This window comes from Peromyscus leucopus, chromosome 19 (assembly GCF_004664715.2).
Source record: "Peromyscus leucopus breed LL Stock chromosome 19, UCI_PerLeu_2.1, whole genome shotgun sequence".
Classification (NCBI taxonomy): Eukaryota; Metazoa; Chordata; class Mammalia; order Rodentia; family Cricetidae; genus Peromyscus; species Peromyscus leucopus.
This window is the reverse complement of record NC_051079.1, coordinates 61626432-61649789: the sequence shown is the minus strand read 5'-3', so window position 1 is coordinate 61649789 and position 23358 is coordinate 61626432. Positions and strand designations below refer to the sequence as shown.

At 46.8% G+C, this 23358-nt stretch overlaps 1 protein-coding gene across 3 annotated transcripts in view; it reads left to right on the top strand.

Annotated features, from left to right (window-relative positions):
* Positions 1–256: 256 nt before the first annotated feature.
* Positions 257–23358, top strand: part of Mapk4 (mitogen-activated protein kinase 4) — a 143944-nt gene continuing 120842 nt past the window's right edge. Inside the window, exon 1 of one of the 3 annotated variants that reach the window (XM_028864741.2) lies at positions 257–892. The gene's annotated coding sequence lies outside the window, so the exon portion shown is untranslated. Of the gene's footprint in view, positions 893–1035; positions 2077–23358 lie in introns of those variants that run through there. The other 2 variants (XM_028864739.2, XM_028864738.2) reach the window with 2 other exon arrangements.

Below are 23358 nucleotides of genomic sequence, written 5' to 3'. Positions count from 1 at the left end.
GGAAATCCTATAGCTTCGAAGTTTTGTGTTTTTACCCATGTTACCCTCCGTGCGGTTATGCAACCCAAACATAACTTCCAACAGTTACTGAGTACCTTATTAAGCACCTGAAATGGTATCACTCTCCCACCCGGGATGAGGCAGAAATAAACCCACGATACAGCAGACTGTGAAGTGTGCAGCTGTCGTCCCCACTCTGAGTGCTTTGGTTGGGAGGAGGGAGGGCTCACGGGCCCGCTAAAGCCACCGGTGACCTCATTATACAATATTTAGTTCATCACATTTTTCCCCCCTGCTTAGGAAAGCAGCTTCCCATTTTAAAGGGATGCAGGCATTCAGTGACACATCTACTCGCTGGAAGACAGCTCAAACACCAGTCACCACCGAAGTTTGGGGGCTGGAGGCTTCTCAGGTTTTTCTCTGGCTACCGAAGTCTTGGATCCCATCTGAGTTTTACTTGTACCCTACGAACCAGGAAGGATGCACAGCCCAGGCAACCCGCAGCACATCCAAGGTCCGCTCGTGACCTGAGCTCCCACAGCGTGGCCTCGACCCCTTGGCCAGGGGATGGCTCCTGCCCACGCGTGTCTCCCCCTGCCTGGAGCGGTCCAGTTCCAGCCGGCTCTTTCTCTCCGCCCTCAGTCTCAGCAGTTACTGTCGAGAGAAGGCTGACCTCGAGAAAAGACCAGGCTTCGGCCGGGGCTCAGGGAGAGTTCCACTTCCCGCCATCCCTTCCCCTCGGACAGGGCCTTGAGGTGACCCCCTAACCCTGCAGAAGTGAGGACCCGCTTCTAGAACGACCGGGGCCTTGGAGAGCAGGTGCCCGGCGGGAAGGCCAGGCTGCCCCCGGGACCAGGCTCCACGCAGGAGGTGCAGGAGCCGGGCTGCTCAGGTGAGGCTGCCTCTTGGTTTGGGTCTTGGATGGACGGTTCCCCGGGGCCCTCTGTCCCCCGCTCCCCAGCCTCCCTCGCCGCAGCAGGTGGGGGCCCGCGGGCCAGGGAAGGGGCGGGGCTGGGGGCGGAGCTGCGGCGGGGGCAGTACGGGTGGGGGCCGGGCCCGAGCCCGAGCCGGACTGTCGGGGAGCCGCCGGGAGCTCGCCGGTGCCTGGGCTGGAGCAACCGGGCCGAGAGCGCCGGCGCCGCGGCTGCAGACAAAGGGCCGCCGCGCTCCATCTGCCTCGGTGAGTGGCTCCCTGCTCGCCCTCTTTCTTCTCCTTCTGCCCGCGCCTCCCGGAGTTCCGCGGGCTCTCGAGAGCGGGGAACAGCAAGGACAGGACTTCCCGGCTCTCTCTGCACCCCAGCTTCACCTGACCCGTGATCCCCCCCTACAAGGCCGAGCAGACACCCAACTCGCGACTTTGCGAGCGCTGGCCGCGGTCTCCGGTGGGACCCACCCGGGCCGCCTTTCGGTGACCTCTTCCTCGGCGCACCGCGCGCGGGTGCTGTCCGTGGGTCGCCGGTTTGGGTGAAAAGGTTGCCGCTGGGCTCCCCCGTGGGTGGGTGCTAGCGAAGAGGACGGGGGAGGGGGGAGGCTGGGCGCCACGGAGGGACCCCACCCCTTGGGGGACAGCGCGCGTTCCGTGTCGCGGAGGGGCGGTTCTCGAGTTCCGATTCGGATCGTGGTTTGGGTGTCTGGTTCAGTTCCCTGTTAGCCTCTCCTCCAGCTTATTTCCCTGTTCAACGGGTAGCCTAGCATTTTTGCCCGACCGCACCCGAAAGAAGCGTCCCCTTTGCGGGTCGGTGGCCCGGAGAGGGAGAGGACCGGCTGCTTCCCTTGGCTGGACTGCTAGAAGCCTGCAACTGCTGGGGAGGGCTGGCAGTGCGGGCAGCGGCCGGGGGCTGACATCACTGCTCAGTCCCGGCCGGCTTGATCTCCATCAGAAAAGAATCGGAAGCCCGGCGGGCTTTTGCTTTTGTTCTCCTTGCTACTCTGGAATCCTTGGAGAAACCTGGAGGGTGGTTACCCAAAGAGGAGGTCGTGGAGAGAGTTCCAGGTGCTGCCCTGAAGTGACAATCTTCGGAAGAGGCGCTTTCCAGCCCCTAGATCCCGATCGCTCATCAATACCCTGGAGCGGAGGTGGGTAGAGCGTCCCAAAAGAGCGCGACGCCTGCCGCGGCCGCGCTTGTCACGCGCTTCTCCTGCACTCTGGAAAGCGCTACCTCGAGACGTGCATTTCCATTCATGGATCTGTGCCGAGGTTTTGATTAATGTCATCTCTGCCAGGTTCTCTAAGAACGAGTGCTGGCTGGTGTTCGATTTTGGAGCCTTTTACTGGAAGCCTACTGTGTGCAAGGCAGCTGTTTTAAGATCAGCTTAATTTCAGAGATGCTTACTGAGCACCTACTACGTGCAAAATGGATGATGTGTCATGCATGTTCTCAGTTTGACAGGTACTTGTTGAGTATTTCCGGCGTTTGAGGGAGCTGTGTTATGACCCCGTTACTGTAATCATTATTTACGGAGGACTTAATATGCAAAGGACATTTTTGGCCAAATGGATGCCAAGTGTACTAACAGGGCACGCGCGGAGGGGGTTATAAATAGAAACAAGAAGGTGAGAGTATAATAGGCCTTCAAGTTCCGGAGAAAACTGCGTTTTAACTTTATGGCGTGGTGTGAAAAGAGCTTGTCTCTGCACTTCAGGCAACTTATGCTTGAATGCTTGGTCCGACTGGAACAAGGCAGAATAATGAAAAAAAAAAAAAAAAACTTGGCTAATTATAACAGAGAATGAAACAAAGTTTAATGTGGCAAAACCCCGGTGCTAAAAAGAGAATCTATGTTGAAGGCAGAAAGACAGGCGAGGGGTGGGGTTGGTGGTGGTGTTGGGGACTACTCGACTCAGCCAACCCAAGAAGGAAGGAGGCAATAAGGAGGGAAGAGCAGTGGGGCCAGCTGCACTTACTTCAGCAGGTAGCTCACGCTGGTGCCAGGCCCAAGAGAGTGTCCTTAAGACCTTAAGATCCCGACCTTACAAATGGTCAGAGAGACCTGTTGAGAGATTGGAAGAGTTATCCCCGGATCTTGATTCGGACTAGCCAGAAAATTATAGCTCCTCAATACAATGGTGGATATCTAAACACTTCTGTGTTAGAGCTGCAGTCAGGAGATACAATCTAAGACACGGTCGCCGTTGTCTTGAAGTACCTGACCAAGTTCCCAAGATAAACTTGTAAAATACAGTTTGGGCATCAAGACGGAAAAGCCAAAACAGGAACATGGAAAACAAAACAAAAAGCAAAAGAAACCCTCAGAATTGTGGCTTTTCTTTGATCAGAAATGGAGAGTTTCCATTTGTTCTGCATGTCTATCTCTTGACATTAGCTTTCAGCAGTTTCTGGCAACTGCTTAATCCCGGCTTCTTGATACGATGAACCTCTTCTTAACGTTGTTTTTTATTTCCACTTTAAGTCCTTTTAAAGCGGCATGGCATTGTTTTTGTTGTGAACTTAACCCTCCTCCCTCCCCCGGAGTCTTTTCTGGAAGTAGATGTGTTAGAAAAGCTTCATAGAAAATATGGGAAGCTGCAAATGAACATGCTCACAGGCTCTGTGCTCACTGAGGAGCTAAGAGAAGGAAATCCAAAGGAGACCAAGAGCAGGACTTTCTAGAGAAAGCATAAGGTGGCCTTGCAAGATGAAATAGGATTCCACTGGAGGGAAATGGCAGTCAGCAAAGGTGTCAGGGAAAAGGGACATCTTTCAGAGCCCCAAGAAGGGGCTAGATCTTCATCCAGAGGGGTTTCAATCCATTTACCACAGTGCTCCTGAGAGATTTACAGGGTGTTTAACTGTTAGGTGCAATGTGGGCATCACTCGATTTGAGGTTCTGTGAGATCCCCTAGCTGCCCCAGCAGCTGGCCAACCTCACACCCCACCCCCCTATTCTTTCAAGCATTCCTGGAGTGTTTTCACCTGAGCTGAGCTTGACTGTAATCTTCCTCCAGGCCAGGAATGTGACTTCTTTTTCTCCCTGCCTCTGTCCTTCCCTGCGTGCTACTGCAGACAGTCTGTGGAGTAGGTGGCTCTTCAGTGTCTCCCGCTGCCCAATTTTCACCCTTGCCCTTCCTCCTCAGGTCCTCCCGTCCTCTTCATCATTCCCAGTTGCTCCAGGCAGGCCTTGCACTCTATGAAAACTGGTCTCAGGGGAAAGCAATCTGCTGCCAGTCTATTTGTCCTGAATGTGAATGTAGGTCACTGTTCGGTCTTCGGGGGTCCTTCCTCTTTGAGCCTCGTTAGGGAGTGAAAAGCTGCCTCTGTGGTGTTGGAAGTAACTGGGTCGATAAGGTGCCTTCCTGGCACTCCTGAAATGATGGCACAGTCCAGGGTCCTTGCTGGCCCATGATCCATATACATCTGGAGGCTTCAATCTTCTTTTTGCACAGGATCTCGCTGTATAGCCTGGGTTCACTGACCTCAAACTTTAGATTTTCCTTTCTGAGTTTCCTGGGTGCCGGGATTACAGGCATGCTCCACCATACCCATTTCCCTCTCTTTAAAGTGTAATTTCCATTTTCCCCTCAGGGCCTTCGTTGCTTTTTATCATGTGATGGTAGCTGATGTCAGACTGTAGCTCTTCATGAGCCACCCATCAACAACTTGGCCTTCACACGCTCTCCCCCAAGGTTTATAGATTTGTTATTTGGCTGTGGGAGTCTGCTTCTCTTTCCATGCATGCCCGTTACTTCAAGACAGATTCTTAACTGCAGCTCTTGGACTTTGTGATTCCTTGTTATAGGAATGGGGACAGCTATCCTCATAGAAATGCCTTGTCTAGTGTTTAGTTATATCCATGGCTTCTACCCATTGGATGCTGGTAGCCTGTATAGCCACCCTTTGGTGCCAACCCAAAATATCTCCAGATATCAACACATGTCCCCTGGGAGAAAAGTTACTCCTGTCTGAAGATAGGCCACTGTTCTATGGGATACTGGATATTATGTGTCATACAAGAGAGGCTTTATTTATTGTCATTTGATTCTTCTCAGTAAGAGTGACTTAATAAATGTATGATTAACTTTGTAGAACTTTCTATAGAAATAATTTCAGGTCAGAATTAGCATTCTCTGTCAGCACACATACTAGAATTCCATCATCATATTGTCAAGTTCATTTCTGAGGTAACTCTTCCCCTCTCAAATTCTTCCCTTGATGTAGAGCTCCTTACCTACCAGAAGGGTGGGTAGCAGACCCCTCATTGACAGCAAGCACACCCCTACAGGAGCATCTGAACCTGCTGCTTGGGCAACAGGAGAGCAGGGAAGTGGTGGTGGAGGTTGAGTTCTGCAGGATTTGCTCATGTAATTTGGAGATGGCCAGGCCTTGGATGGACTCCCTGACAATGAAGTAGGAAGCTGTGAATTTAAGCTTCCGTGTGCTTCCTGGGAAAGCTGTCCTGGGCACGGGTTAAGGAATGATGGGAGTGTGCATGAGTAGGACCAGTAGAAGCCTAGAGCAGCTTCCCAGGGTGTTGTCATAAATCATAGAAAGATCAACAGAGGAATGTAAATTCCAAGGGTGATCTCTACGTCTACTGATATCTGCCCTCAAAACTAAGAACTTGACGTACTATATCCAGCATCACCAGCATCACTGGAGGATGGAAAGAGGGCAAGGTTAGCTTAAGTCCAGCAGAGCTGCAGAGGTAGAAGTTACTTTTGTGCCTCGGAAGGTCGACCAGTGTCCAGTGTCCAGCGTACTCCTTCATAAAGTGAATGAGCTGGGTGGCGCGGCGGCGGCGGCGGCGGCGGCGGCGGCGGCGGCGGCGGCGGCGGCGGCGGCGCACGCCTTTAATCCCAGCACTCGGGAGGCAGAGGCAGGCGGATCTCTATGAGTTTGAGGCCAGTCTGGACTACAGAGTGAGTTCCAGAAAAGGTTCCAAAGCTACACAGAGAAACAATGTCTTGGGGGGAAAAAAGTGAATGAAGTGTGTCTTCAGGTTATGAAATGGTCACTCAAAAGTTTTAGTAGGAGTTCATTGATTTAGATTTCTCTTTGGGAATTTCCAAGCTTAGAGTGAGACTTTTCTGTGCATTTTCCAAACAGACCAAGTGGGAAATATTTGCCCTCTTATTTGGAGGGTTGTTGTTGGTGGTGGTGATGGTGATGCACAAGCAATTTAAGTACTTGTAAGCTAAATAATAAAACATTAAAAACTATATTTTAGGTTTTTAATTAATTCATCAGTAAGTTAATTAATCTTTTGCCTTAGTTGAGAGCAATCTAGTTTCACTATGTAAATACACCCGGCTCTGTGTGAGGTTAATGTGTCAAAATCTAGATGAACAAAACAAAAACAAAAAAAAAAAACACCTAATACTATTATAGGGGCATTTAAAAATACTGTTTTATTCTTAAATGGACACTTTATATGAACATTTTAAAGAGTTGAGCTCTATTGAGATTTTTCTTTTAAATACATTCATAGAAAATAGAACTGGAGGAGATTTAAGGGTCCCCTGAGCAGCCCTCCTTGCCCATCATGTAAGTGGGGAAACCAAGGCAACAAGCAGTCAGGTGGCTTGCCAGGGTTACAGAGAGGACCTTGAGGAGGCCGGGGCAGGCAGCCAGGAGGGTGTCCCGTCTTTCTGATGCTCAGTGCTGCTGGGATACCCTTCAGTCTTCCTGGTTGCCAGATCTTGTTGGTGGAAAGGGAGGGGGCAGGAAAAGGATTTAATTACTTGCCTCATTTCCAGGGCATCTCATTCTGAGAAAGCGACTCATAGATTCCAACTAATTACACTGCTGCCAGATGTGTGTACACACACTCCTCGATCTGAACACAGCCACGAGGAAACTCCAGCAGTTGCATCGAGGGGATGGAATTATCTTACAGAATTTATTTTAGCTCATTTGAAAATGTCTTTACAGTGAATGATAATATTCATGTTTCTGTTTAGGAAAGTCACACAGAGTATCAAGAATAAACAAATCTATCTGTGCACATCTTTGACCTCACTCATAGTTTGTTTGTTTTTTTTTTCTTTTCAGTAGTTTCCTCGGCTCATTTTAAAATAAAATTGAGACTATATTATATGTACAATTTTGATTTTAATCCCTTCTCAGCTAATACTAGAACAAATGATACCTATGATTCAAACTCTTGGTAAATGTAATTTCTAATGAATGGGTAATTCGGTATTTGCAAGCTCCATAATGTATCCCAACACTTTGCTATTAGTAGATATTAAATTTCCCTCCAAGTTCTCCCCACTGAATTATTGTGCCTATACTCTTTTGACAACTTAGATTATTGGTTTTTTTTCCTGTGTATATTCCTAGATATCGAAGTTATTTAGTCAATGGTGTAAGCATACTGTATTAAATGTCTTTATGAAAGTGGCATGCTAGCTTTTACTCTTGTTGGTAGCTTGCTGTTAGTGATGAAATTTCTTCACCCTATTGAGAGTGCACAATAATCAATGTTTCTATATTTGATTGATAAAATTAGTGAGTTAATCTTATTGATTTCATTTGCATTTTAGTTACCAAATGGCTAAGCATTTTTTCTCTAAAACTGTTTCCTGTTTATATTTTCTTTTGGTGAGTTACTTTTCTGTCTGATTTTGTGAATAAAAAACAAACAAACAAACAAACAAAACCCCCCAACAACACCTGTGTATAAGGCCATTTCTCAAAAGAAAAAGAACAGTATGTCTCTGATTTCAAAGATAAACTGGGAATTTTATGAAAAAAAAAAATGTAGCCAATCTTAATGGTCCATGGTGCCAGAATCTCACTCAAAGTGTCATGTTTATTCACAGTAGTGGAGCTGCTTATGAATTACTGAGCAAGCTTGGGCGTGCGTGCCTGCGGTGTGTGTGGGTGGTGGTGGGGGGTGGTGGTGTGGTGGCGCGCGCGTGCGCGCGCACGCACAACACACACACTCTTTGTGAAGACCAACATTCAAAGCTTTAAGGGGGGGCTTTTGAAGACCACCATACAGTGAACCTTTGCTGAGCCTCATAGGCATTAATTCTTCATCCCTACAGCAGCCTGTCGAGTGGAAAGTGGAAGACAAAGATAAATATCCACACACACATGCACTTTCAGTCACAGCCACTTTACCACTGTACGTTGCCGTGTGTGACCTGCCTTGGCTGTGTCTGTGGACACGATGGGAGGTTAGGCGGGGGCATATTGGCAACTTTCTCCAGACCTGATGGCTGATTTGTGGGAGAATTTTTGTGGTACAAGGTCAATGTGCCATCCTAAATTTACTGTGCCCTCTGTCATACTGCTTCCTGCGTTTTCCACCCCTCTCCCCGTAACCTCTTCAGGCTACGTTCCGAATCGTTCCGTCTTCCAAATCCCAGTGGGTTTCTTCAGCTGTATCTAATCTGGGTTGCATCCATCTGTTTGTTTGCATTTTCAGTCTTAATCACTGAATTCCTTTTTGTAGAATTCTAGTCCTTTTTCAACTTCATAGCCTTACTTTACGTAGTTTCCACTTCCCTTGTAATTTTGTTGTTGTTGTTGTTTTTGAGACAAGGTCTTGCTGTAAGCCCAATTTAGCACTCCAATTTAGCACTGATCTTCCCACCTCTACCTCCTAAGGTTCAGGATTGCAGGCACGCACCACCGGCTCCTTGATTAAATCCAGCTTTTGTACTTGTATGCTAGGCATAGCTGTTTTACATTGTATGTCTGGGAATTTTCCCATAGCACGAATTCTAATTGGTCTTAATAATAAAAACCCGGGGCCAGATATCGGGTAATGTTAAAAGATCAGAGAAGTAAAGGAACTAGTCACTAGAGAGGCTTCTTACCTCCACTGAATCCTCAGACCGAAGGGGAGGGGAGAGCTCTTATCTCCTTCCTGCCTTATATTCCCCTCTCTGCCCAGCCATATCGCTTCCTGTCTCCACCTCCCAAGTGCTAGGATCAAAGGTGTGTGCAACCACTGTCTGGCCTCTATGGTTAACTAGTGGCTAGCTCCGCCCTCTGATCTCCAGGCAAGCTTTATTTGTTAAAACACAAATAAAATATCACCACACTTTGTAATGCCTAAGCATTTGCTCTTCTTCTTTGTTACATGTTCTGATCTGTCTTGCTGGTTGTGTTTATGTTGCCATATTTCCTTGCTTGGTTGGTTATTTTTGAATGTGTCCTGAATATTACTTTGACAAAAATGTTTGTGTAGCTGAGTGTAGTAGCACCAGCATGTAATCTCAGCACCTGGAAGTCTGAGGCAGGAGGATCCGGAGGTCACCCTGGGCTACATAGTAAGACCTTGACTTTAAAAATTTTTATGGCTATATAAATACCATATTTTATTATTTTAAAATATAAATATTTCTACATTTTAATCTCTGAAACCAAGACTATTGTTTACAGTTAATGGACTCTTACATTTATATTTGGCATTTTTAAATTTTTCTCTGATACATTAAACAATGATACATTGTTTAATTAGTATTACTTAACATTTGAGGACATAAAGTTTTGGCTGCTGCTGCTAAAGATGGAAAGGATTCTAAAAAGGATTTTAACTGGTTTGTGTGGGCTTTCTTTAGGGGTTGCAGACCGTGATCTGTTAGGAAGCTTGAGACTCTCTGGGCCACGCAGATGGCATGAAGCCAGACGAGTTTGTCTTTTGTTTTTACTTACTCCCTTTGCCTTGCTCTTTGGACTCCTGCTTTTTGATGTAAAGCGGGGACCCTGGCCTCTTGATCCCAGGGGGCTGTCCATGTGCTGCTCAGCTTTGGCTTCCTCTTTGTACCTTGCCACCCCTGGGACAAAATGGCCTTGATGCTCAGGTGCACGTGCCTCGGTCTTCTTCTCCCCCAGAACCTCACATCTGCAACCCTCCCTGTCATCTTAGCTCTCTGGAACTTAGAGGAAGTTTTGTTTTGTTTCATGACTTATTACTAATTAACTGTGGTGTGTGTGTGTGTGTGTGTGTGTGTGTGTGTGTGTGTGTGTACACATGTGTGTGAAGTCAGATGACAACTTCCATGATGTAGGTTCTGGGGACTGAACTCAAGTTGTCAGACTTTGTGGCAAGCGCCATTACCCACAGACTACTGCTGTGGGATGGTCTTTCTGTATGCTGTGAATATGTGTTGCTACCATTGGTTAATAAAGAAGCTGCTACGGCCTATAGGAAGGCAGAATAGAGCCAGGTGGGGAATTCAAGGAGAGAGAGGAGGAGGAGGAGAAGGCAGAATCAGAGGAGATGCTGAGGACTTGTCGAGGAGCAAGATGTAATGGAACACAGGTAAGCCATGAAGCCTTGTAGCAAAACATAGATTAATAGAAATGGGTTTAATTAAGTTGGAAGAGCTAGTTAATGATAAGCCTAAGTCATAGGCCAAATAGTTTGTAGTTAATATAAGCCTGTGTGTGTTTACTTGGGACCGAGTGGCTGTGGGATCAGGTGGGACACAGGAAAACTTCCTGAAACAGGCTACCCTGTTTTTTGTTGTTGTTGCTTGTTTTTTATTTTTCAAGACAGGATTTCTCTGTGTAGCCCTTGATGTCCTAGGACTTACTCTGTAGGCCAGGCTAGCCTCGAACTGAGAACTCAGAGATCAGTCTGCCTCTGTCTCTGGAGTGATGGGATTAAAGGTGTGTGCCACCACCCTCAGATTCTTATGCTCATTGGGAAAGTCAGTTCATTATCACCAGCAGGAGGCAGAACCAAGTCTGATTCATTGAAGAGACTGATCAGAAAGAAGCACTGTCCCCAGCCCTTTTTGCCTGCCTCTTGTAGCTGGACATTTTCCTGTGTCCCACCCAGTCTGCAGCTGCTCAGACTCAAGTAAATACACAGAGGCTTATGTTAATTAAAACTGCTCGGCCATTAGCTCAGGCTTACCACTGACTAGCTCTTACACTTAAACTCAGCCCATTTCTGTTAATCTATATGTCACCATGTGTTCCGTGGCTTTCCCTGTGTGCCATTGCATGCTGCTCCCTGGACAGCAGGCTGGCATCTTCTGGCTCAGCCCTCCTCTTACCAGAATTCTCCTTGTCTGCTTATCCCACCTATACTTCCTGTCTAGCTACTGGCCAATCAGCGATTTTATTAAACCAGTGTACAAAAGCATTATTCCACAGCAGCTTCTAATAAGAGATCATCCTCCAGTTGCTCCCCAAATGCTATCCTGGTGGCAGCTGGAAATGAAGAGGTTGGGGGTGAGTAAATTTCCATTAATTGGACACTGGTAAATGCTGCTCTATTTCCCTGCATGGATAGAAGTAATTGTCCAGCTCTTTTGAAATAAGGTGACCCGGCTGAGAGCGGACACTGGAATGGTACCTGGAACCCCCTTCTTGTGCATGTTGTGAGGACCCCGGGAAGTGCTATCCCGGCACTAGAGCTAAGCAGTAAAAAGTAGACTGACTGTGTGTTAGCTGGTGAGGCCTTTTCATCCAGCATGCAGCGCAGCTTTCTATATGGAAAACAGAACCTCTCACCCATGACCAAACTTCCCTTTATGGAGACTGAACAGCCATATTCAGGTCCAAGATGCAGGATAAACTTTTCAAGGAGGCTTGGGTCTAGTTTTTAAAAAAAAATTACATTTATAACAATTGGTGAAAAAAAAGCAGCCATGAATCTGAAGGTGAGCAGGGAGGGGCTTTATGGGCAGGTCTGGAGGGAGGAAAGGGAAGAAAGAAATGTTATAGCATCAAAAAATTTTTGAGCTAGATAACAAAACTCCCCAAGCAAATAAACAAATAAAGGATAGTCTTAAAAATTACAGACATTTACTTGGTGTGTGTGTGTGTGTTGTGTGTGTGTGTGTGTGTGTGTGTACCCATATACATGCTAGTCCATGTCTGTCTGTCTGTCTGTGTGTACACGTATACATGCTAGTACATGTCTGTCTGTCTGTCTGTGTGTACACGTATCATCTGTATGTTGTCTGTGTCTGTGGTACACGTACATGCTAGTACATGTCGGGAGCTCAGAGGACAACTCGGGAAAGTCGGCTCTTTTTTCACCATGGATCCTTCTGCCTCGGGATGGACCTCAGGCCCCCAGGCCTAGCGGCAAGCAAAATAGCTCTCTCGATAGCCTGATTCTGTTTTCTTTTTCTTTTTCTTTTTTTTTTTTTTTTTTTGTTTTTCAACAGTTTCTCTGTGTAGCTTTGCCTTTCTGAATTCACTTGTACCCAGCTGCCTCGAATACAGAGATCCGTGCTTGCTGCTGGATTAGGCGTGCGCGTTTCTGCTAAAGGAAGCTTTAGGCTACTTTCCTGGTCTCCAGAAGCCACTCACTCGACTGTGCTCACAAGATCAGCAGCCACTCTCTTCCAACCTTAGAGGTGTTTCTTCAGTAGCATTTGTGAAGCCAGACATTTCTATTGAGAATAACGTGCTAGTTGGGCAAAGGGGCAACATGCAGGGAAGTCCCGTCAGTCCTCTCACCAGAGCCTCTGTACCTTTTGAGTTCCCTTCCCTGGGGAACCCTATTGGATTGTTTCTTTGTCCTCCACCCCAGGAGCTTCACGTCCCCCATCACTGTCAGGCCTATAGCCATGAGGTAAATGGAAGCTGTAAGCATCAGGGTTCAGCCCGGCAGGAAAGGTCCTTATCTAGGGTGAGGTATGTTTCTACCAACTTTTTGAGACCACTTCATACCATGGATTATTTTTGCATATTCCACAACGATTGATCCAGCTGATACTTTAGTTTTCTAGTATTTCACACTAGGAAAGAATACATTTATTAGTCTGTCATCTTTCTAGAAACAGAAGTCCACCAATTAATTAGACTTTAGCAACTGTCCATAACACAGACCTGTCACTCCAGTTTTGGGTCGTTCTAGTCTGTGTCTGATCCCATTGGAAGAAACAATAATCAGTTAATTGTGAAGAGGCACATGTTTCTATTCTCTGGGGAAAAAAATGTACCTTCCCGTGATTATTTTTGGAGGCAGATTCACTAGAAACTTCTACCAGTTTTAAGAATTTGTGTCCTAGATTTGTGTGTAGACACATAAAATAATATATGTACCTATGGCATGGAAGTAGCAGCCTGGTATTTAATGGAGATGGGGAGAAAGAGCGTAGGGAAGCTTGGCGAATTAGGCTCAGCACAGAGTATATACTTGTGTGAAATGTCCTTATTTACTGTGCATAATGAGTACAATGAAGGAAATTGAAAACACTTTAAAATATTTGAAGAAGGAATTCATGAACCATCCCCTCTCAGCCTGAAATGAATCAATTCATTTCCTTCAGCATGATTTACTCTTAAGTACATGCTCCAGCTTCTTTACCAGTCACCTGGGCTCTTGAACTTTTTTTTTTTAAAGAAGGTAAAGTTATTTGAGAGTCATCAGCATGATCGATTTTTTTATTTTTGTCACATACTCTGTAAGAGATGTTATGCTATAGTAAGAGATGATATGCTACAGTTTCAATAGCATGTGTGAAAGCCACAGGAAGCTCACAGAGCACAAGTTTGGTAGACTCCCGTGCCTGTCGGAGGCCAAGGATTTGGTTCCAGGGAGTGCTGGGAATGTCTGGAACTTTGTAGAGGACCCAGAACTGTCATAGTGATTTCAACAGAGTGGAAGGGACAGAAGTCCAGAACCTCAAAGGGTCTTATTTGTAAGAGGGAAATGAGAAAGTTGATTGCGGCGAGTCGTTTAGAGAGAAGAGCTGAGAACTAGATCTCAGTGGAGTAGCCACTGAGTCTCAGGATCGGAGGACGGAGAATGAAAACTTTCTCAGGAATTATTATATGTATCAATAGCTGCAGTCGAGATGGCTCTGATGACTTTGGTGGGCCCCTGTCTGCTGTGCAGTGAGCCTCTTGAACTATGTCCCATCCAAATGGCAGTCAGACCTTAGGGCCACCGAGTGAGGTGGGGGCTTTCCACACTGCGGATGAAAACAATTGTGGGCCTGTTGTGTATTGACTATGTTGCTGTTTTCCTATATTTCCCTTTATTTATTTATTGGTTGAAGGTGGACTCGGGACCTTGTTAGTTTGGTTGGGTCTCTTGATGGAAGAGGACGTGTGCATGAGTCCACAGTGGAGATGCTTACTTAGTGATTTTAGTTAAGAGCTGAAAGAACCCTTTCATGCTTATTCAGTGAATCTGTAACACCCCGAAACCTGCTTTTCTCACGAGCTGCCACTGAGTGTGAACTGCAGGTGTGTTGGTGCCACACTAGGCAGTGATAACCCACCCTGGGGTGGGGGTGGGGCTTCTCTCTCCAGTTTATCTGACCCAAGACCCCACACTCAAAAGTCTGTCACCCTTGAAGTGTGTCACTTAACAAAGTTCAGCGTTTCCCCCGTGCCTCTGTCCAGGCTTTGTCCTCCTTCCCAATCACTAACCTTCTTGTCTTTCCTTCTACCTTTCCAGTCGACAAGAAATAATAGTAGCCTTATTATTTAATTATCACCACTAGGAGTAATGTCAGATTTCAGTAATCTGAAACTACATTACCTAACACTTAGATTATGTGAAAGAAGATATTTCCTCTCTAGTAATGGATATCTAGAAAAACATACATATAGATACAGACCCAGGGGAAGGTCCAGAAACCTGTACTTAGGTAGAACAAATATGTAGGCTTTTTTGGTAGGAGACAGTGTTAGTTGTGGTAAAGTAAGATTGAGTTGAGGGAAAGGATTTTTTACTTTATGTTTTCTACTTTCTTATTTTTTTAACTTATTTATTTTTAGCAGTGCTGGAGACCTGCCAGAACCTAGCTCCTCATATATGTTAGATAAGTGACCTACCACTGAGCTTCATACTATTTAATTGTTAAATTAAGCCAATATATTTATTCATTGAGAACATAATGGCAAAACTAAGAGGTTGAAGAAAAGAAAACAACAGAAATGTAAGATCCTCCCCAGGATTCAATCGTGAGACTTTCTTACTGGAAAATGTGGCTTTTATAAATTAGTTCAAAGTCTATAGGAACATGGAGTTATAAGAGTCACGTGTGGCTACCATGGTTTGGTGTAATTTCCACGATGGAGCATTTTATAAAGCCTTACAGTCTTCTAGGAGTCTCCTAGTGGCACTGTCCTGTGTCCTGGACCAATTTTGTGGTGATTCCCCTTTTCCAGGTTGGAACACTTAAACTCAGAGAAGATGGGTGGCTTGTCTGAGATGGCGTGGTCATCACCTGGCAGTCCAGGACTAGAATCCATGTTTGGTTTTTGGTTCAATGTCCTTTTGTCCCCAGTAAAAACAACTTTATTTGGGACATTCTTTTTTTCAAACACTCCATGCTGTCTGTCTGGTTTCCTGCCATTATGTCCTTTTTTTTTTTTTTTTTCTTCTGCATGGAACTCTAGTTAGAAGTTATAATTGTTCTCACTAATGTCATCAGCATAGGTATATTCTCTCTTACTTCATAGACTTACTATGTCTGGTAATTATATGCACAAGTTACTTATTGTATTTTGTTTTTATGGGATTGGATACCCAAGGAATTCTTTCTGAAGTTATAAATGGAGCCATTTCTATCAGGCTAATGTCATTGTGCACAAGAACGTTCGAGTCACGTGATATTTGAGCTGGAAGGAGCTCTTTGAGAGAATTGGCTTGCTGGTTTCATAAATGAGTAACTGGAGATCACGTAACTTGTCCAAGACTCCACAGGGAAGTAGAGGTGGCATGGTATCCAGAGTCCAGTTCTGCTGATTTCCGGCCCAGGAGGCTTCCTCTCCGGCTGGAACAGCCATGGAGAACAATTGTCCTGGTCCTCAGGGTTTAGATGATCCATGCTGGCAAGAAATGGGTCACAGTAAATGAAAACTCCAGCTGGGAAGAGGAAAGTCTCAAAAAGAAGAGGCTGCACTGAGCTTATTTTTCCAGGATTTTGTCATTGTTCGAAGAGTCTCACTCTGTAGCCCAGACTGGCTTGGAACTCACTATGTAGCCGAGGTTGGCCTTGAACTCACAGTGATACTCCTGTCTCACTCTCCCAAGTGCTGTTATTACATGTCTCACCCGTCACACCTGGCTCCCATATTTTTATATATCATATATTTTAATCATATTCACCCCTCATTACTCTGTGTTGTCCGATCCTACTTCATCCAGATGCCTTCTTCTAGTCAGGATTTCCCCACCTGTTTTCATGTCTTTCCCCCCTTCTTTTTTTTTTTTTTTTTTTTCGAGACTTTCTCTGTGTAGCTTTGTGCTTTCTGAGCTCACTCTGTGACTCTCACTCACAGAGATCCCCTGCTCTCCTCCGTGCTGATTAGGCGTGCCCCCCCTTCTTTTTATAACCCAGTGAGTTTAATTAGGGTTGCTTGCATACACATAGGTGAGGTTTTTTTTGTTTATTAATTTGGGTGTTTTTTTTGTTTATTTCTTTTCTGGAGCATGAGCAACTTAATAGTGGCTACACCACTAAGGAAAAAAAATTACTCCCTCTCCCTCAGCAGCCATTAGGGCCTCACGAACCCCACCCCCATCCACGCTGATGGGCCGGATCTACGGGTGATACCGTTGCCATGAGCTTGAGTACAGCAACTGTGCCACGCCCACAGGCAGTGTTGCACAGCAGTCCCCTGTCTTCCGTTCTGTCCATCCCCTCTTTGAAGTGCTTGGCGAGCTTCGGGGTGGGGTGTGATAGAGGTATCCTCTTTAGATCTGGCCACTCACAGTCGTTCTCAACACTTGGACTCATTATGACTCTCTGTCCGCGCACTGCCCTTTGCAAAAAGGAAGCCTTTCTGACCAAGGTGAAAGCAGCACCCATCTTATGGGTATAAACATATATATATATATACATATATATATATATATATTTAGAAGGCAGTTTGTCAACATGTCCGTTTAGCAAAACAACAGTAGTGAGCGCCCCCCTCCCCCAGTGTCTATGACTCAGCCTTGAGCATTTTTTTTTTTTTCAATCAGTTTACAGTACCAGGCGTGGATTCCCCTCTGTGGATACGGCCTCTAATCAGATAAGAAATCATTGATTGCTCCCGTAACAGTCCTGCCACTATTGTACCGGTGGGCACGGCTTACCTGGCAGGTCAGGGTGTAACACACAGGGTTCATTGATGGGTCAGACTAAATGACTTTTCTCTTCCTGCAACCTCATCATGCCGTCTAGCACTGTGAAAACTAGCCAGCAAGAAGGAAATTTCCAGATCAGGTCCAGCTTGATTTCTCTGTGTTCTGGGTCCCACTTCGTGGGGACCAGTCGGTTTGTCAGGGGCTCGGGGTGTCTTCCAAGCTCCCTGGGTCATTCTTCCATGCAGGTGACAAGATGGCCTTGTGTCTAGGAGGCGGCGCCCAAAGGTGCTGACACACAACATGAAAGGTGGAAGGATTTATAAGAAATGGGCGTGCTGAGAAGTTTTACATTCCTGGCTTCTTTATTTCCGTAGGGCTGGCTGTGTTATGCTATGGTTTAGATTAGGTTTAGCTAATACATTCAGCTCCTAGCCATAGCCTTCATCACCATAGCCATCCACTGAACTTTGAGCCGAAACCAACAGCCAAGATCTTCCTAGTTGCTGCTCCCTCGTCTGGGCCGTGGTGGGTGTGTCGCATCTACCTGTCACTCTTCTGATGTATCGGAGCATTGTTCTTCAGAGACATGTGGGCAGAAACTAGCCTCTGCAAAAAGGAAGCATGCCAGCATTGACTTAGCCTTGGGTGAACTCTGTCCAGGCGAGTGAGTTTCTGCCCAGACCCTTCCAGCATCCTGGGGCTCAAAGATCCCCGGGGCACTGACCTATGTTACCATATTTCCTTTTGCTCCCTGGGGGATTGTTGTTTAGTCCAGGGGGATGGAAAAGAGTGTATCCAAGTCTGACCCCTGCAGGGACAGTGAGGATACATTCTGCAGTGGAGGGCTCAGCTGGCTGGGAACAGGGGCCCCTTGCTAAGAACAATACGGTCTCTTCTCAAGGTTTCTAAAGGCCGAGGCGGTAGCCTCTAACCCAATCATCTGGAGGGCTTCTTAAATAACAGTGTTGGGGTATCCCCAGAGTTTCTGATTCAGCAAGTGTGGGTGGGGCCCAAGAATAGGCCTCTGTAACACCTTCCCAGCAGATGCTCACTCACACTGCTGTTCAGGGTCTGGCTCTGCTATAAGAGGGAGAAAGGGCGTCGGTCATGTGGTTTAGGAAATGGTCAAAAGATGCTGAGATGGGAATTGCAAATGACCTCTCAGCCAAGAAAACTGATCATTTTTGTTTGTTTGTTTTAGTATTACAAAGACCTACTTACTACCTGCTAGGTATTGTACAAGCCATGTTGCTGTATGTATCATTACTATGGGAAGCAACTAGTTAGGTGTGGGGTATGTGTGAATGACTGACCAGTAAAGAGACAGCCACAGTGCTGTTCCTTGGTGCTCTGTAGGGGAGTTCCTGGGGCTTTCATGGGATATGCATTTTTTTTTTCATAGGCAGAAAGAGTGTGGCTTCTGGGAGAAGTTGAAGATGCCCAGGAGTTTGCTAGGAGATAGCTGGACAGTATCCCAGGGACAGCACAAGAGACGACGAGAGAGAAACAAATGTGGCATGATGGGAAAATCAGGGCTCAATGTTTGAGGGGAACTTAGTCTGGACAAGCAGAGGTTGTTACAGAAGCCTGTCCTTGTGGTGAGAAGCTTGGGCCAATCTGAAGTCGAGTGAGGTTGTTCTATGTTGAAGCGGGCGAGGAAGCAATTGGATTTGTCAGCTCGCTGTCTACAGGTTGGAAAACGGACTAGAAAGAAACATGCATCTGAAGATACCCAGGAAACAGTCACAGGCCTCCCTGTGAGAGTGATGAGGCCACGGGGGACATGGCCGTTACGTCATCGTCTCCTTGCATCACCCTCTGCTTCTGCTCAGTGTTTGAGACGTTTCAAGACTGGGACCACGCTGGTCCTCAATACAGATACTAGTTTCCAGGGAAAATGAAGTGACTCTGAATGTTAGGGAAACTTTGCAGCAGTTGAGCCACAGAAATGCCGCAGTGTGAGGGGTGTGTAGAAGGGACTAGGCTATGTTACATCCTCAGTATACCCGAGGTTGGACAGGACCACTCTTAGTCCTCTGTGTATTCGTGGAGAACTCTGAGGTTTCCTGGCTTAGCATTAGCTAGGCTCTCATTTCCCACCCTTGACTGACCTTGAGACAGATGAAAAGCCCTAAGTCACCTGCTGGTGGCCACGTTTCCTTACCTCCTAGCCCATTCCCTTCCAGTTTGGGTTGTAGGCAGGGCAGTCTCCCACGTTCATACCCCAACAATGGCACCAGTGCAGAGCAAGGGAGATCCGGTTGCAACATCACAGTTGAAAACCAGATGTGCACCACTGAAACTGGGTTGCAGTGGGTTGATAGTTGGGTGGAGACAGGTGCACAGGGGCTGGGCTGGGGATGAGTTCTCATGTGTCCCGCCTGACAAGAAATCAACAGCGATGGATTTCACTTGTGCTTCTTGCTTCAGTCTGGTAATGAAAATTTGATTTGTGGTTTCCTCTCAGGGCTCTTCATCACGCAGTAATTGATACATCTCCAACAAATGGCTCCCGAGAAAATCAGTTCTGACAGGTCTCATCAGCACCCAGATTGTCTAACAAGGATCCCTGCAGGCGCCACCTCCTCTGTGGCACCCTATCCTCCCTCACACCATGGAGTCCCCCTGTGCTCTCTTCGAAGCTCTGGGAAGGCTTCTGGAGGAGGGCATGGTGGTGGCGGGACTCACATGGCACAGTGTGGTGGTGGGTTGAAAGAAAATGGCCCCCAAAGGGAGTGGCACTGTTAGGAGGTGTGGCTTTGTTGGAGTGGGTGTGGCCTTGTTGGAGGAAGTGTGTCACTGTGCGGCGGGGCAGGCTTTGAGGTCTCCTTTGCTCAAGATACCGCCCACTGTGTTAGAACACCCCCTGTTTGCAAGCAAGTATGTCGGACACCTGGCTGCTTCTCCAGCACCATGTCTGCCTGCCCACCACCATGTCGCACCGTGATGATTATGGACTGAACCTCTGAAAATGTAAGACATTCCCAATTAATTTTCCTTCGTAGGAGTTGCCATGGGCATGGTGTCTCTTCACAACAATAGAAACCCTAAGACACATAGATCCGTGCTCCCTGTCAGCATCAGCATCAAGCTTTCGAAGTCACTTTTGTTAAGATGGTTTTGCAGCTTGGGGGTCAACAGAGTCGCCATGGTTTGCAGGAGGAGAGCTGGAGTGCGTCCCAGACTGGAAGGGCTAGGAAGGTAACGGACATGACACCTGTCCGTGTTTGCCCTGGGAAAGAGATATGATCCAAATGCTAGAGGCGGGGCCCAGACGGTTTGCTAATGACCCCCTGGGACCCTTTGGGGAACACATTGCTAAAACGGTTTGGTCAGATGTCTTCTGAAGACTTGCATTCGTTTTTTGGCTGGCAAAGGCAATGTGTCTCTTGATTGCATTTGCTGCTTGGCTCCAAGTGAAGGTCATCGTACAGTGTGTACTGTCACAGGAGTCTGTCTTGGGGCATTTGGTTCTCCCTCTTTCTCTGCTGTCAGCCTGGCTCTAACAGCATTAGACTGTCCATTGTCGCTGTTGTCGTCTTCTTCTGTAATGTCAGTTGCAGAAATCTTGTCTCCTTGGGTGCTTTATTAGGGCAGGACCGAACCTAAGTCTGTTGTGGGACATCCTCCACAGCCCTTTCTTGCTCTCTACAACAGCTGTCGTGTGCATAACTCTCTCAGCTTTAAGGCGATCCAGGATCTGAATACGCTCGCTTTCTAATTCTCCCCCGGTACAGCCCTTGGCCTTTCAACTTAGATTCACCCAGCAGGACCGACTGAAGCAATGTCTCGTGTTCATTCTGTGAGCAACGTAGGAGCTGTAGTTTCTGTGCTCTGCCCTTGGCACATCCTCAGATGCATACAGGGATTGCGTGCTAGATATCTGCCTGTGTGTAACAAATAACCTTATCGTTTAAATGCTTCAACAGCTAGTGTTTGCTTCCTTACAGCTCCTGTGGATGTGGAATTGGACAGCACCCTGGCTGGGTGGTTCTGGGTCAGGTCTCTCATGAGATTGCTGTTACATGTTGGCTATGGCTGTAGATATCTGAAGGCTATCTTGGGCAGGGGATTTGCTTCTAAGGTCACTCAAATGGATGTTAGAGGGAGGCCTATTCATGCCTACATAGATCTCTCTGTAGGGCCTCACTGGGGCAGGAGAGAGCAAGTGGGAAGGTGTGGAGTCTTTCATGGCCCAGGCTGAATGTTGTCAGTCTGTCTTTGTGTGCATTAGAAGTGAGTCTAAGTCTGTTCACATTCAAAGGGAAGGGGAATTCTGTTGAACCTTCTGAAGCTAGCGCCGGGCCTGGAGAGATGGTTCAGCAGGTAAAGGCACTTGCCACCTAGCTCAACCATCTGGATTCCTAGGATCCACTTGGTGAAAGGAGAGAACCAACTCTTGCATATTGTCATGTGACAGACATATATGTCCACTGTGAGAGCACACACACCACACACACACACAACAACACACACACTAAGATAATCTTTTAATGTGTTAAGAACATTAATTGAAAAATCCTCATTTATTCTTATTTTGTGTGCATGAATGTTTGATTGCATACATGCATGTGTACCGCGTGTGTGCCTGGTGCCTGCAGGGGCCAGAAGAAAGCATCAGACTCCTGGAACGGGAGTTAGAGACAGTCAAGAGCTGCCATGTGGGTCCTCTTCAAGAAGCAACAGATGGTCTTGGACCTGCACCACCTTCTCTCCAGCCCCTTCAACACGCTGGAAACGGTTGCACAAAGTGTGGTTCCTGGGTCCGCCTAAAGGAGCAAGCTGAGCAGTTGAGTCCAGCCTCTGCTAAGGGCTCATTTCTCATGTGGGCGGCCTCACAGACAATCCCTTGTGCCTGTGGGTTAAAGTGGACAAGGGTCAGGACCCACGGTTAGAAAACATAGAGTTAGTCTGACAGCAGTTACTGACTGGAGTGTTTACATCTTTAAGGGGTTTGGGGGCCTAGGAATGTTCCAGGTTGCTCTTTGCCTTCGCAGATCTCACAGGCCAATGACACCCTTTCCATGAACCACCTGGTCCCCACCATCCTTGTGAAGACATTGTCTGCTGACTACATTTCTACTCTGCAGAAACAGGAAGAATGGCAACTTAAAGAAGAGTTAGTTTCAACTGTTGAGTGGTTTATATTCTTTCTATTGGGCCCTAAGTTTTTTTACCTGTAAAATAAATATGGATGTGTTCACTGACACTTTATCCTAGGGCCTTTTTGGATAACCCGGGAAACAAGAAGATGCCCACAGAAATTCTGATCCGTCCAGTCTGCGTGCCCTGGCTCCTCAGATGTGACCCACTGGGCTAGTTGTTTATGAAGATGCTGTATATTTTGATGTTTGGTGGCTCTGGATTGTAACTCTTTGGTTGTAGAAGATGCTCCATGACCTCACTGAGGAGCCTGAATCTTTCTGCTGTGGTCACACACAGTGTCTAAGAAGACACTAGGCTACCTTGTGAGTAATGACTTCCCTGCTTCCAAAACAGCTCAGCCTGTAACTATATCAAGGGGTGGATCCCCGAATTGGGCAATGGGTAACCCAGGCCAGTCGTTCTCAGCCTGTGCAGCCACACCTGGGGATTTTTAAGTAGTGTGTACCCCCCCAACACACACACACACACACACACACACACACACACACACACACACACACACTGCGGTGGGTCCTGATGCAGATAAAGTTTGAGATGCCCGGACTGGTGAACGTTCAAGTTCCCACCTACCCCAAGCGTTCTTCTCTGCAGTGGTGAATTGGGGAGTATAAATATCTGTCTTCCAAACCTCAGATGGCACATTGGGGAAGGCGTGGCTTCATGTTCATCATAGAGTCTACAACTTCTGCCAAAGGTCCGGTGCCAGGAGTTCAGCCGGGAGAGATTCCTGGAGAAAAACCAAACAGTTTATCATGTCTAAGCGCATGCGTACTGCTTGCTACTTTACAACACGTCTCCGCTGTTGCTTGCTACAGTCCAGGGAATCTGTCCAAATTCTTGGGCCTCTCTTTCTTCTCTTTTAAATAATAGCATGCACCTGCAGTATTGTTCTGGGAATATGACAGAGAGATTGAATCATTTCCCATCCACTTCATGTACCCCTGGAAGCTACAGGATATGAAGCTAGTTAAAGAAGCAAGTCTCTGTGGCATGGCATATACATATACCCTCTCTTTATAACCTGGGCCATTCACATTCCTTGATCTGGTGAGAGTAAGATCCATGAGTGTTAGAACTAGGTCCAGGTTATTGATTCTGTGTTGTTCTCTACCCACAAACTGTATCCCCAACTTTTGATAGTCACTTTATGCCCTTGTGGTATGTACGGCAAACGCAGCTGGCAACAAACCTTCATGGAGGAGTCCTCTGTTCCCTCTACTTCCCACACCAGGAGACCTT